Genomic DNA, 16,668 nt, shown 5'->3' on the forward strand with positions numbered 1-16,668 from the left:
AGAGTACCTCACTTACAATGGGCCACTACTAGTGCCAGCTTCCACTAGCAAAAAGGAAAGAGCTTTAAGTCCACAGATCACAGGGCCAGGCCCAGAAAGGTCTTGCCTCAGTGATATTGTGTAGTTACACCCAGACAAAAATTACATCATCTTCCTGAAAGGCTTGACATACAAGCTCTAAAAGTGTTAAACTTTTTTTTTTTTTTTTACATAACTTAACTGTGCCTAGGAACAAAGTTCCTGTTTTAGGTTTCATAGGAATTAAAAAAATAATCAGCATCCAACAAGGTAAAATTCACCACCTATGGAATTCAATAAAAAAAATTTCCAAGCATGCAAAGAAGAAAACTGTGAGATTTAATGAGGAGAAAATCAGTCAACACTGCCACAGATGTTATAGCTAGCCGAGAGGATATTACAGCAGTTATTATAACTTTATTCCATATGTTCTCTACTTGGAAGAAACGTTGACTAAGTTAAATAGAGATGTGGAAGGTATCAGAGACAGCATTCGTCTGTCTCCCACATTGAATTCTTAGAGGTAAAACTGCACTGCCTGTAATGAAAAATACACTGGGATGAATTATAAGAATAATAACAGAATAGATATCACAGAAGGTAAGATTAAAAACTTGAAGATTTAGCAGCAGAAAGAGTCCTAAATGAAACATAAAATGGCAATAAACACAATATCAGTGACTTATAAAGTGATCTCATGCATCCTAATGTATCTAATTGAGTTTCTGATGAAAGGTGGGGAACAGATCGAATTCACTGCTTAAATATTTAAATTCGGTTAAAATTACAAACACACAGATCCGAGAATCACTGTGGTTCTTTTCTTCTTACGATTTTTCTTGTTTTTTTTTTTTATTTTTATTTTTATATATTTTATTTGGTAAACAGACTTTATGCATTTCATATACACAAATTTAGAAACAGTGATTCTTCCCCCTTACCCTCCCTTCCCCCCATAGTCCAACCCTTCTTCCTCCTCCATCTCCTATTCCCACTCACAATTTTTACAAAGGTCTATTTTCAGCTTGCTTTATACTCATAAGAGTAACCCTACAGTAAATAAAAATTAGGCAAATAGTGTGAGCGAAAAAAAAAAAAAAAACACTGTGACTCAACAGCAGAGACAAGGGCTATGCTTAGTTAATTTTATGATTATAAAATAAATGGAAAGTGTGTCATTGTAAAAATTAAAAAAGAAAGAATGAGAAAGGAAGGAGGAGAGAGAGCGGGAGCATGAGTGGGAGGGAATGTAAGGTGGGTAGTATCACTATGCTCCTAATTCTATATATGTGAAATACATTAAACTTGTTCACCTTAAAAAACTTAAAAGTTTTTTTTTTTTTAAAGATTCAAGACTTTCCCCCTAAGATAAAAAAAAAAGGCAAAAATGTCTACCATAGCATTAATTTTTAACCTTGTTCAAGAGGTTCTGTTCTTTGCAATTAGGGAAAATAAGTGAAAGCTTATCTATATTTGAAATGGAGAAATAAAATAGTCTTCACTATCAGACCCTATAATTGTCTTGAAAATAGGATGTAGTCTTTACAAAGCAACTGGAACAAATAAGCAAATTTAGAAAGTTTGCAGGACACAAGATCACTATACAAAAACAATTTAAAAAATCAGAAATTGAACTAAAAATAAGCACACCATTTGCCCATTTGCAGTAACATTAGAAAAAAGCATTTAGGTATAAATCTTATTAAAGAAGTACCAAAACTGTACTCTGATAACTATAAACATTTCGGAGAAAAAAATAATAAAAACTTAAATCAGTGGAGAGATATACTAAATTCATGGGTGGGAATTTTCAATGTTATTGAAATGTCAATTCCCCCTACATTGATCTATAGATTCAAAGCATTCCTAAAAATTCCAGAAAGCTTTATAAAAATGAAAGTTAATGGGATGGATTCTAAAATTTATATGCAAATGCAGAGGACCTGAAACAAATAAAACTTTGAAAGAACAAAGTTAAAAGACTAACAGTATCTGAATTCAAAAGTTTTATAAAACCACAGCAAAATGACAGACAACTAGATCAGTGAAACAAATAGGGAATCTAGAAACAGACCTCATACACACAGACAAATGATTTTCAACAAAGATGTAAAAGTAACTCAATGGAAAATGCTTGAACAATTTAATATTCATGATCAATAATAACAAGATTTTTAAAATCAATATCCCACATCTATAAAACTCAACTAGTGACTTGGAGTTAGGGAAAGATTTCTTTTTTTTTTTTTTTCATTTTCGATTCTCTTTATATACAGAAGATCAGTTTAGCATACATTAAGTAAACATTTCAACAGTTTGCTCCCACACAGAAACATAAAGTGAAAAATAATAGATGATTTTTTAAATGATGATGAAATCAGATCAGACCTATTGTCATGTTTAATCCCAGTGAGAGTCAAGTTGGGAACTGCTAATTTCTTCTTCTTTTTTTTTTTTACAGAAGATCAGTTTAGTATACATTAAGTAAACATTTCAACAGTTTGCACCCCCATAGAAACACAAAGTGAAATATACTGTTTGAGTACTCGTTATAGCATTCAGTCTCAATGTACAGCACATTAAGGACAGAGATCCTACATGAGGAGTAAGTGCACAGTGACTCCTGTTGTTGACTTTACAAATTGACACTCCTGTTTATGGCATCAGTAATCTCCCTATGCTCCAGTCATGAGTTTCCAAGGCTATGGAAGCCCCTTGAGTTCTCCGACTCTTATCTTGTTTAGACAAGGTCATAGTCAAAGTGGAGGTTCTCTCCTCCCTTCAGAGAAAGGTACCTCCTTCTTTGAAGACCTGTTCTTTCCACTGGGATCTCACTCACAGAGATCTTTCATTTAGGTTTGTTGTTGGTGTTGTTGTTGTTTTGTTTTTTTGTTTGTTTGTTTGTTTTTGTTTTTGCCAGAGTGTCTTGGCTTTCCATGCCTGAAATACTCTCATGGGCTTTTCAGCCAGATCAGAATGCCTTTAGGGCTGATTCTGAGGCCAAAGTGCTGTTTAGGACATCGCTTCCCATGTTGGATCACTCTCCCCTTTATTTATTCTATCGGTTAGTATTAGCAGGTACTAGACTTGTTTATGTGCTCCCTTTGACTCTTAGTCAGGGAAAGATTTCTTAGCCACAACCAAAAGCATGATGCATAAATTAAAAAATTTGATAAACTGTATTTACTAAAATTAAAATAATTATTATAAATGACAAGCTGGATGTTGTTATTAAAATTAGTTATTATTTAAAATGTTTTATTAAAATAATTATTATTTAAAAGGTACTGTCAAGAAAATTAGAAATAAGTAAACAAAAACAAGCCATAGACAGGGAAAAATATTTGAAAAACACATAACTGATGAAGCCCTTATATCGAGAATATAAAAAGAACTGACTTCACAGTAAAACAAGTCAGTTAAAAAGGTGAGCAAATTATTTGAACAAACAATTCACCAAAAAACATGCAGATGACAAATAAGCCTGTGAAGATCTCAATCATTTGTCATTAGGTAAATGGAAATGAAAACACTGTAAGATACTATTATTCATCTGAAATTAAAAGCCTGACCACTCCAGTAACAGTGAGTATGTACAGCAACTCAACTAACATTCTCATACATAGTTAGTGGGAAAATAAAATGGTAAAACTACTACAGAAACCTGCTTGGCAGCTTCAAAAAAGTTAAATATTTAACTATTATATAATCCAGCTATGACCTCCTAGAACTCGAGAAATGAAAAGATGTCCATACAAAAGTTTTACATGCAATTCCATAAGGATTATATCATGTACAAAACTGAAAACGAAACGCAAAATATCCATCAAAAGAAGAATGGATAAGCAAATTATCATATTCGTGCAGTGGATACTACTTGGAAATTAAGTGGCATTGAATATATTGTTCTGTGACCTGGCTAAGCTTGCTTAGGAGTTCTGATAGCTTTTTATAAACTGCATCCGATTTTCTCACAATTATGGAGCCTGAAAGTAAGGAGAGTTTTAATTCTGCACTTGTAATCTTGATGGTTTTATTACTTTTTTTGCCTGATATTCAAAATAATTATGCTAATTTCACTATACAAATATAACCATATGCTGTAGACTTTGTTTTTTATAAAATTCTAGAAAGTGCAAATGCATCCAAAGTAAAAGAACACAAATCAGTCATTTTCTGGAGAATAAGGGATGGCAGAAGCAGGAGGCATTGGGAAGTAAGGATTAAAAATGAATATGAGACTGCTGACTACAGAGATTCAATTTATATGAGGACATACATAGGCTGAAAGTGAAGGGATTAGAAAAAAGATATCTCATGCAAATGGGAACCAAAAGGGAACAGAGGTGACCATATTTATATTTGAAAAAATACAAGTTAATTTAAAAATGGTCACAAGAGACAAAGAAATAAACAATGTAAGCAGAAAAGGGCCATTTCATTAGGGATTATAAATACATATTCAGAGATAAGAGCAAAGGACACAAATAAAAGAAATAAAAGGAAAACATTTTCAGAACTGAAGGGAGAAATAAAGTAACAAAGTAATATTATAATTTAGTCCTTTATTTTCAAAAATGAACAGATCAACTGGAGAGAAGGTCAATAAAAATAGGATGAAAGATATCAAGTATTGATGAGGATTGAGACAAAAGCCCTTGTACACTGTTGGTGAAAATGTAAATTAGCACAGCTATTATGAAAAACTGGATGAAGCTTTCTCAAAATACTAAAATTAGAGTTGCACTGTGATCCACAATCTAACTTCCAGATATTAACCCAAAAGATACGAAACCATTATGTCAAAGAGCATCTGTGTTCCCATGTTCATCACAGTATTATTTGCTACAGCCAAGTTATGGAATCAACCTAAGTGGTTGTGTAACATATGAGTAGCTAAAGGAAATGTGGCTTCTAAAAATAATAGAATACTATCCAATCTCTCTCTCTCTCTCTCTCTCTCTCTCTCTCTCTCTCTCACACACACACACACACACACACACACACACAAAGGCCATGACAAAATGCCATTATTTGCAGAAAATGACTGAAATTGGAGATTATAATATTAAGTGAAGTAGGCACAGGGAGACAAATACTGCATGTCTTAGTAACATGCCGAATCTAAAAAATCAAACTCATATAAGCAAAGAGCAGAATAGAGAATTACGAGATTCTGGGTAGGGATTAGGGGAATAGGAAGATGATGGTCAGGGGTTACAAAGCTTCAATTAGCAGAACTGCTGTCAAACAGATATAGAATTGTAATTTTGCAAGATGAGAAAGTCCTAGAGATCTACTGCACAAGGTGTATGTAGCTACTTCTGTATTAGACATTTAAATCATTAATTTGGTAAATTTTATATCATGTCTTTTACCACAATATAAAAAAAGGGACATGAGGAAAATTTTAGGGTTATGTCCATGATTTTTTTCGTAGATGGCATCATATATCAAATCCTATGTTTTTTTTTTGTTTGTTTGTTTTGTTTTGTTTTGACAGGCAGAGTGGACAGTGAGAGAGTGACAGAGAGAAAGGTCTTCCTTTACGATTGGTTCACCCTCCAATGGCCGCCGCGGCCGGTGCACTGCAGCCAGCGCACCGTGCTGATCCGAAGGCAGGAGCCAGGTGCTTCTCCTGGTCTCCCATGGGGTGCAGGGCCCAAGCACTCGGGCCATCCTCCACTGCACTCCCGGGCCATAGCAGAGAGCTGTCCTGGAAGAGGGGCAACCGGGACAGACTCCGGTGCCCCAACCGGGACTAGAACCCGGTGTGCCAGCGCCGCAAGGCGGAGGATTAGCCTGTTGAGCCGTGGCGCCAGCCAAATCCTATGTTTTTTAAATATGTGTATTTATTTGTGTCTAACTAAAGGTATTTAAAAATAAGCTGTAACAAAATAAAAATAAACAGTATACCCTCATTTTTGTTCAGGTTTGATCTGCTATTTCCCATAGAACTACCTGATTTATGTTTTTGGTCATCTTAAAGGGTTGTTAGCATTTCAGGTTGTTAGTATTTCTAACATCGAATTGAATATATCTATAATGTGCCTATTAAATTCTACAAATTTTTGCAGTTTTAGCAAAAGCATGTTTTCTAAAAAAATCAGAATAAGGTGAATGGGTTCAGTTATAGGAGATCTGATAGCATGTTAACACACACACCCCCACACATACGAACACACACAGAGAAACACACACGATCTCATGTACAATTTGGGACATGCTCAAGCTGACTTGCCCCAAATGGTAGAGTTAGAAACATACCAGGGGACTCCAATTTAATCCCATCAAGGTGGCATGTACCAATGCCATCTCACTAGTCCAAGTGCTCAATTTCAGTTCACAATTGATCATAATGAAAGGACTAAGAGTCAAAGGGAGCACATAAACAAGTCTAGTACCTGCTAATACTAACCGATAGAATAAATAAAGGGGAGAGTGATCCAACATGGGAAGCGAGATACTCAGCAGACTCATAGAATGGCGGATGTCCTAAACAGCACTTTGGCCTCAGAATCAGCCCTAAAGGCATTCTGATCTGGCTGAAAAGCCCATGAGAGTATTTCAGGCATGGAAAGCCAAGACACTCTGGCAAAAACAAAAACAAACAAACAAACAAAAAAACAAAACAACAACAACACCAACAACAAACCTAAATGAAAGATCTCTGTGAGTGAGATCCCAGTGGAAAGAACAGGTCTTCAAAGAAGGAGGTACCTTTCTCTGAAGGGAGGAGAGAACCTCCACTTTGACTATGACCTTGTCTAAACAAGATAAGAGTCGGAGAACTCAAGGGGCTTCCATAGCCTTGGAAACTCATGACTGGAGCATAGGGAGATTACTGATGCCATAAACAGGAGTGTCAATTTGTAAAGTCAACAACAGGAGTCACTGTGCACTTACTCCTCATGTAGGATCTCTGTCCTTAATGTGCTGTACATTGAGACTGAATGCTATAACGAGTACTCAAACAGTATATTTCACTTTGTGTTTCTATGGGGGTGCAAACTGTTGAAATGTTTACTTAATGTATACTAAACTGATCTTCTGTAAAAAAAAAAAAGAAGAAGAAATTAGCAGTTCCCAACTTGACTCTCACTGGGATTAAACATGACAATAGGTCTGATCTGATTTCATCATCATTTAAAAAATCATCTATTATTTTTCACTTTATGTTTCTGTGTGGGAGCAAACTGTTGAAATGTTTACTTAATGTATACTAAAATGATCTTCTGTAAAAAAAAAGAAAGAAATTAGCAATTCCCAACTTGACTCTCACTGGGATTAAACATGACAATAGGTCTGAAAAAAAAAAAAGAAACACACACGATCTCACAATCTTCATTCCCTCATCCTCATTCCTTCGTAATTTCTAAGAACAGATTTCACTAAGTGGTGTCTGGCAGTAGCTGCTTATACAATGGGGCTGTGGTGCTAAGACATAGGTTTCTGGAGGCACCTTAGATCTAACCAGGAGCTAATCATAATGATAACTGCAGAAGTCCTGCACTGCTATTCAGCGTTGCAATTTTTACAATGAAAACTTATGATAATTTCCCTGTGTTAGTCAAGGTCATTCAGAACTTAACTTAGGACTTCACATATCAGGCTGGGATATGTTCTGTTAAGGGAAACTTCCCAGGGAGAAAACATAGTGCCCAAACCTATTAAATAAAGACCCATATTGTCACTGAAGTCTTGGGGATGGGTATTTGGTATAACTGTGATCTCTGCTTCCCACGTGTCAGAGAAGGTATTCTTTCTACCAACTCACTGTCATTTCAGTCTATCAGGGTTACTTTCTGTTGTGAACACAGAATCTCTGTTCGACTGTTTTTGACCAGTATTCCCAGAATTTGTCAGGATAATCAAGAATATTTCAAAATATACTGATGTTAATCAACACTAATGTGAGCTATGCTTTCATCTTGAGGTGTCAACTATCTACAACATTACATATGTACTTGGAGATAGTTCAGTGTGTCTGTGTTCACCAGCCTGGGGAGATGAGATACACTGAAGGTATTTGGATAAAGATAAACATTGAGTAACTCAGAATAATCTTTGCAACCTCCAGATGTTTCTTATAGCTGTATATTTGCCTTTGTTTTTAGACTCAAACATCTGGCTGATTACATTTCTCTGTGGCTTTGGTAGATACAACCATAGGCATGACCAATATAAAATAATGACAAATATAATATTTTAACTTTGTAACATTGACAAAGTTTAGAATGCATATGATTTACTTTTATATATTTAAATAAAATTATAACATAAAAATGAGATGGAGTTATAGGTGATTTGTGTGACTATTTATTTATTTAAGAATTCTAAAAAATGTGTTGGAAAACACATCCTCACTTAAATAAAATAAGTGGAACAGAAACAATTGAAAATGCAATAGTAGCAAGGAATTGGAGAAAAATGAGAAGACAGAAAAATGGCAAAAAGCTTCAATGTACATTATTTTTCAGGAAATCATTCCAATTGCAGAAACAGGCTGAACATGTATGAAATTTGACATTTAGTTAGTATGCAGTTTGTTGCAAGCATTCTGGTGTATCATATGCATAGACTATTCCCAAAGGAGGCATTTGCAGCTTTTAGCTTTGGAAGGGTTAAAGTTTAACTAGCTTTCTGATAATTTAATGCACAGGATAAACAAGGAGAAGGGTTCAGAAGGAGGGTCTACTTTTAAGTATGATGAAACTTCATTTTGAAGTCATTTCAAAATTACAAAAATGTTCAAAATCATACTAGAGTTCTCAAATGCCCATTATCTGATTTCCTATTTTTAGCACCTCGTATAACCACAGTACAATGATCAAAATTAAAAAAAATAAAATTTCTATCTAGTCTGTAGATTGTATTCATGCTTTGTAAAACCATGTTTTTCCCTAGGTCAGGAAGCATATAATAGCACTATATCTTCTTTCATATCTTCTTTAACCTGGAGCAAACATCCAACTTTCCTTGGTCTTTATGATAGCAGCAGTTTTGAAGAGTGTTGGCCAGTAATTTGCACATAATGGTTCTCAATTTGGACCTGTAGGCACTTCTCTATTTAAGGCCAAACTGCTTTCCATTAAAGTAATACCTATGTATATATATTTTTTACCAACAATATTTGAAAATGCTCATTTTGTTATATTTTCAATAGCTATTATTAACATTTGTGAAAAATCTTGTGAGATCAAAAAAAGAGCATGTACTTCTGTTTTAGTACATTGTACTACTGTTTTTATATCATTTAGTCTATTAAATGTACATGTTCATATTTCTTTGTGAACATTTTTTCCCCAGGTACTGTGCCAACCTATGGCAGAGCATTAGTTCTATTTTCTTCTGGACACTTGACCTCTTACTCATAGAATGCATCCTCCACTCTCCCTTGCAGTTGCTATGGCTATGAGACCAAATTTTCAACAACTGAACAGAGTGGAAGAGATGTATTCAATATTCTATTGTGTACAAGGTGATGCTGTCCTCTGGTTCCCCAGTACTTGAGAACCTGGAGAAGTGGCGACCTAGCTTACCTGTGGTTACGGACAATGCTCCCAGGACACTGAATGATGGACAGAAGAAGCTTCAGTGATCAATGCCTCAGAGCTCACTGGTCAGTCTCTTTGTTCTCACATGAAAACGAAACAAAATTTTATCTTATTGAAACCATTTTATGTTGTCATTTTCATGACAACAGCTTAATCGCTATCCCCATTTTTATTATATGGCCACATATTTTTCTCTGTGATCTTTATCTGTTTTTTAAACTATTAGCTCTATTTTATTTTTTTTATTTTTTATTTTTTGACAGGCAGAGTGGATAGTGAGAGAGAGAGAGACAGAGAGAAAGGTCTTCCTTTGCCGTTGGTTCACCCTCCAATGGCCGCCGTGGCCGGCGCGCTGCGGCCTGCGCACCGCGCTGATCCGATGGCAGGAGCCAGGAGCCAGGTGCTTCTCCTTGTCTCCCATGGGGTGCAGGGCCCAAGCACCTGGGCCATCCTCCACTGCACTCCCTGGCCACAGCAGAAAGCTGGCCTGGAAGAGGGGCAACTGGGACAGAATCCGGCGCCCCAACTGGGACTAGAACCCGGTGTGCCGGCGCCGCTAGGCGGAGGATTAGCCTAGTGAGCCGTGGCGCCGCCTAGCTCTATTTTATGTTACAGATATTTCTTATAATTTGTCACTTGCTCTTTAACATGGTTTCAGAAATTTGAATATATAAAACATAAAATTGTTGAGTGTAAAAATTAATATTTCCTTTATGCTTTATTTTATATTTATCCAGAGATCATTCTATTCTGGCTTTTGAGCAAATATTTTTTTCTATTAATGTGACCAGAAAGTTACACTCAGCTATCCAAATACACACAAGTTTATATATTAAAAGAATTATGAGACAACACATCTGCTAATGTTCGATAGTGTAAAAGAGCACTTCACAGTGCACAGAAAATGGCATTAAAGTATATTTACTTTGATCCAAAAACTTTTTATATTCATGCTGGCCATCAGGACTGAGCATTTCTGCAGCTGTAAGCCCAGTGACAAGGCTGCCTTCCTGGCAGAGAAGCTGGAAAAGTAACCATTGATTGCTCTGTTCTAGTAAGCATCCTTCCCTGCTTCTGGAAAACAAGCAACAACTAACTTAATCGACGCTGACACAGTTTCCTCACAGAAACTACACGCCCCTGTCTTAAGCTTCAGTTTCTGTCCCTCAGTAGTTTCCTGGAGAACTCTGTTTCTAATTGGAGGCTGCTCGTTTTGAATTTGCCACCACATTCTAGATGACAATAGAGGAGGGAAGTATTGTTTTTCTTCATCACTTTCTGTCTCTGATTTCTTTTTCTCTCTTTTTTCTTCTTCTTTTTTGGCTATTTCTATTCTTTAATTAGTTGGAACAGTACTGTATTTTACCATAAAACCTTTACCAAGTCCATTCATACTGGGCACTTACTTATTTGCCTTTTTCTATCCCAGAGTCGCATGAACAAAATTATGTGGAGTTCACGCTGGGAAATGGCCAAAGTATCTAGAGAGAAATGGCAATATATTTCATGTTCTTACATATCTGCTGAAAAAGAAACTCTTTGATATAAATGAAAAAATTTAATTATTTGGCTTCCCAAAACTTCTTTTCTGAGCATTTCATAAACTGTCAAAGAAAACCACTGTGTCCTTTTGGTATCCCCAGAGCAATGTCTTTCTTTAAATATATTTAACAGAATATTTTGCAAATATGAATAATCCTCTTGAGAAAACGGTGAAATGCACTGTCTTCATGAACCCATATATACAGTGAACCCTCAATTCATTGAATTGTTAGGATAGAAATTATTTCTACATAACCCAATATATTCAATTGGTTTTGCTCAAATACCAAGAAGAGGATTAAAAAAGAACAATGTGAAATCACATATTCTGCCATATATTATGCCTAATTAAAAATCATAATAACTAAGAAATTATTGGGATGTTAGGAATAGAGATCAAACATAGACTATATGACCAGAAGCCAGAATCCATAAACTGAAGTAAGAAATATATAAAAATTAGATTCGGTGCATAAATATGATATAAATCAATGACTCTTAGATCCTCACCACACTGTTGGAATAATTTGCCATTTATATGACAAGAAGTAAAACTAATTGCACACAGTTCTAGGTATACCAAAGATTGAAACATCAAAGGTAAATCTTCAAATTAACAGGAAAATATTTGCACAAATATTATTACTCTAGTATATACAAATGACTAAAAGACAAAGGCATAAGACTTTAACTGAATATTTGTGTGAAAATTAAATTGTGCAAAACAAAATACATGTAAAAGATAAGACATAGACTAACATAAGATAATTTCAGTTATTTAATGTTGGAATCTAAAAATCTTAAGAAATCACATGGCAGAATAAACAATCTATCAGAAAAAGGGGAACAAATAATTCATAGAGTAAGAAACCTGTGGGGAGCAACTGGGAGCAACTCGGACTAGACTAAGTTACTGGAATTAAGACTTATTCTATGCATCTGCTCTCCCACAATGTGGCGCTGGGAAAGGAGCGTACAGCTTCTACCCAGCTGCCTCTCACCAACTTGACAAGCTGCAGGAGCCGCTCCTGATTGGAGGAGAGCAGCGTACTCCGCGTGTGGGTAGCAGAGTTGGGATTGGTGGAGAGGACTATAAAGGAGGAGAGAGACAACATGCACCAGGAACATCTAAGGGGAACATCTATCTGAAGGAACACCTGTGCAGCCCCCAAGAGAGCCGGCCGGCGGTGTGCCGCTCCCCCGCAGAAGTGGGGAATGTGGCAGGGGGAACCGCCCTTCCACGGAGGTGGAAGGGACGGTAGCCAACCCGGGAAGAACCAGCAGCAAACCCGGGGAGGGCCGAGCAGACAAAAGAACAGCACACGGTCCTGTGTCGTTCCTCCACGAAGATGGGGAGCGACAAAACCTAAAAGACTAACACACATTTAACAAAAATCAGTCATAGTTGTCAACAATGAAGTGCAAATTAAAACAAAAATTAAATAGCATTATCTATATACCACTCTGCATGGCAAAATATGAAATTCTTTTTGGAAATGTTACAATACGAATGTTACATGTATGTAAAATTATCTACTTTCTAGGGTGATCAGTTTTAACAGTTTACCAGGCTGGAACAGTGGTAAGTTCCAGCCAAACAATAGCAGTCGGTCACTTTAGTCAGGGTATACACTGAAAGTAATGTCACCATATTGGTATTACACAAAGCATATTACTCACAGGAGGGAGGCCGCGGGTGAGAGCTCGGAGTGCAGCAGCAGCAGCCTGAGCCCAGGGTTCCCACATGCCCTGTAGTGCTTTCTCCTCTGTGCCAGCCGGCTGGGGAAGATGCCAAAATGGCGACGGCAACTACTTTGGATTCACCACAGCGGGGCGGCGGCGGCGGCGGCCCACTGTAGCCAACAGCCAGCTTCGGGTGTGGCCTGTTCTCGTCCAACTACAGTTCTAGCTGCACTGTCCATCAGGCTCCAGCAGCTGCTCGCACGGTTACTGCTCCCTATGCACAGTTGTGGTTGCCAGGCCTGCTTCAGTAGCTGTGGCCGCTGCAGCAACAGCTGCCGCCTATGGAGGCTACCCCGCTGCACACAGCAACCGACTGTGGTTACACCCAGAGGCAACGAGAAGCACCAGCACCACCTCCCCCAGCTACTACACAAAATTCCCAGGACTCCTACTCCTAGGTAAGACCCACAGCTCCTGCTGCAGCTTACGACAGTCAGCAGTACTACCAACAACCACCAGCAACTGCCGCTGCCCTCGCTGCTGCTGCCCGGCCTCAGCCTGCTGTTGCTGAAACCTACCATCAGACGGCTCCCAAAGCAGGTTATAGCCAAGGAGCAACTCTGTATACTCAAGCCCAGCAAACTCGACAGTGACAGCCATAAAACCAGTCACACCGAGTCCAGCTACCACTACTTTCTCCACTTGTCCTGTGTCCTCCACGTACAGCCAGTGGCAGTTGCAGCTACCGGGGTGCCGCCCTACACTCAGAGTGCTACTTACAGCAGCAGGGCAGTTACTCACTCTGCACATCTCACTCAGGTTATGAAGCAGCAGTGTGCTCAGCCGCATCTTCCTGCTGCCCACAGCAGCAGCAGCAACAGAAGCTGCAGCAGCTGCCTGGACAGGGACCACTTTACTAAAAAAGCACCATTCCAAAATAAACAGCTGAAACCAAACAGCCCCGAAACCACCCCAGATTCACTGCTGTGATGTGTGTACGATCAGCTGTGCTGGACCACAGACTTACAAAAACCATTTAGAAGGACAGAAACATTAAAAAAGAAGCCGCATTGAAAGCCTCACAAAATACCAGCAGCAGCAACAACTCTGCTCGTGGGACTCAACCAGCTGCGTTGTGAGCTCTGCGATGTGTCCTGTACAGGAGCAGATGCATATGCTGCCCACATCCGTGGTGCTAAGCATCAGAAAGTGGTCAAATTACATACAAAACTGGGTAAACCAATTCCATTAACAGAGCCAAACGTTGTTAGCCAGGCTACTTCTTCAACAGCTGTATCTGCTTCAAAACTGACTGCCTCTCCTTCAAGTACTGCAGCAAACAATTGAACTGTGAATGCTTCATCGATGGCAACTTCTTCAGTGAAAGGTCTTACTGCTACAGGAAACACATCTCTTAACAGCACCTCCAGCACTAAAATATCAGCAGTGCCTACAAATACGAGGCTGCCAAGAAAACATCTACACCCAAAATAAACTTTGTTGGTGGTAATACACTGCAGTCAACAGGAAGCAAAGCAGAAGACTTAAAAAGGAACGGAATGTGTTAAAAATGCTCCCGTCACTTCTTCTGAGCACATTCCAGAAGTAAAGTCAGACATGGTGTCAGAGCTGGTCACACCTGCATCTCTTGCAGCTTTACAGAGTGACATCCAGCCAGTGGGCCACGATCATGTGGAAGAGGTACAAAATGATGAAGGAAAAGTAATTAGGTTCCATTGTAAATGATGCGAGTGCAGTTTTAACAACCCCAATGCTAAGGAGATGCATTTAAAAGGATGAAGACACAGACTTCAATATAAAAAAAAAAAGTAAATCCAGATTTGCAAGTAGAAGTGAAGTCCAGTATTCGAGAACATTCAAGAAGAGAAAATGAGAAAGCAAATGCAGAAGGAGGAGTATTGGTGAAGATGAGAAGAGGAGGAGCACTGGAGGATGGAAATGAGACGTTATGGAGAGGACATGCCCTGGAGAAGAAGAGGAAGAACAACCTCATTGGGAGGATCACCATTGGATGCCTGACGGAGGCTATCCACATGGTCCTCCAGGCCCCTTCGGCCTCCTGGGAGTACGACCAGGCATGCTGCCTCAACTACAGGGGCCTGCACCTTTGCGTCATCCTGACTCTTCTGATGACCGTTATGTGATGACAAAGCATGCAACCATTTATCCAACTGTGGAGGAGTCACAGGCAATTCAAAAAATTGTTTCTATCACTGAATGTGCTTTAAAACTTGTTTCAGACAGTTTGTCTGAACATGAAAAGAGCAAACAAGGAGGGAGATGATAAGAAAGAGGGAGGGAAAGACAGAGCTTTGAAAGGAATTTTGCGAGTGGGAGTATTGGCAAAAGGATTACTTCTCCAAGGAGATAGAACTGTCAACCTTGTTTTGCTTTGCTCAGAAAAACCTTCAAAGACATTATTAAGCTGAATTGCAGAAAACCTCCCCAAACAGCTTGCTGTTATAAGTCCTGAGAAGTACGGTATAAAATGGGCTGTATCTGAAGTGGCAATAATTTTGAATTCATGTGTGGAACCCAAAATGCAAGTCACTATCACCCTGACATCTCCAATTATTCAAGAAGAGAACATGAGGGAAGGAGATGTAACCTCGGGTATGGTGAAAGATCCACCAGATGTCTTGGACAGGAAAAAATGCCTTGATGCTCTGGCTGCTCTACGCCAAGCTAAGTGGTTCCAGGCTAGAGCCAATGGTCTGCAGTCCTGTGTGATAATCATACGTATTCTCTGAGACCTCTGTCAACAAGTTCCAACTTGGTCTGATTTTCCAAGCTGGGCTATGGAGTTATTAGTAGAGAAGGCAATCAGTAGTGCTTCTAGTCCCCAGAGCCCTGGAGATGCACTGAGAAGAGTTTTTGAGTGCATTTCTTGCGGGATTATTCTTAAAGGTGGCCCTAGACTTCTGGATCCTTGTGGAAAGGATCCATTTGACACCTTGGCAACAATGACTGACCAGCAGCGTGAAGACATTACATCCAGTGCACAGTTTGCTTTGAGACTCCTTGCATTCCGCCAAATACACAAAGTGTTAGGCATGGATCCATTACCAGAAATGAGCCAACGTTTTAACATCCTCAACAACAGAAAGCAAAGAAGGGATAGTGATGGAGTTGATGGATTTGAAGCTGAGGGGAAAAAAGATAAAAAAGATTGATAACTTTTAAAAACAGGTGCCCATTTGTTGGCTGTTTTTCATTCATAATAATGTCTACTTTGAAAAATTCATCAAGAAATTAAAGAATTTCATGGAAGAACCAAGTTTTTCTGTGACATTAAAAACTTAATGTACAGTGTTAGGTATTATATGAATGGAAAGACACCAAAAATATTGTACTCCAACTAGGGTAAACAGTGGTTCAGGTTGTTTTCCCATTATTTTGGTTTTATTTACTGGTCGCCCTAGGTCTCCCTATTTTTGTGTCTTTTATTAACTAGTGCAATGTCTTACTCAATCTTTACTGTATTTAATGCAGGATTTATGCTTCAGTTGCTCTGTGTATTTTGATATTTTTATTTAGCAGTTTTGTTTGCTTTTTGACACTAGGTGTGTTATTTTGTGTTATAGAAGATATCCTGTTACCCCTTCTTTACATTTTACAGCAGTACGTTTTTTTGTAAGTGAGACTGCAGAATTTTTTTCCTTTTGTTATTCTATATGTGAAGGACTACAACACATAAAGTTATTCTGCCATTTGAGTGCTCAGAACTGAATGTTTCTGCAGATCTTGTGGCATTTGTCTCTCTAGTGTGATATATAAATGTGTAATTAAGAAAGATTTCTGTTATTCTAATCAAGTTTGCTGTTAGTTGTGCATTAGCAGTATAAAA

The 16,668-nt window shown here is 38.2% G+C and overlaps 1 pseudogene; it reads left to right on the forward strand.

The window, feature by feature from the left end:
* Window positions 1-1,251: 1,251 nt before the first annotated feature.
* LOC138850339 (zinc finger RNA-binding protein pseudogene) lies at window positions 1,252-15,994 on the forward strand (annotated as a pseudogene).
* Window positions 15,995-16,668: the final 674 nt, after the last annotated feature.

Source organism: Oryctolagus cuniculus, chromosome 7 (assembly GCF_051225735.1).
Source record: "Oryctolagus cuniculus isolate XC-2025 breed Fujian yellow rabbit chromosome 7, ASM5122573v1, whole genome shotgun sequence".
In the NCBI taxonomy this organism is placed as follows: Eukaryota; Metazoa; Chordata; class Mammalia; order Lagomorpha; family Leporidae; genus Oryctolagus; species Oryctolagus cuniculus.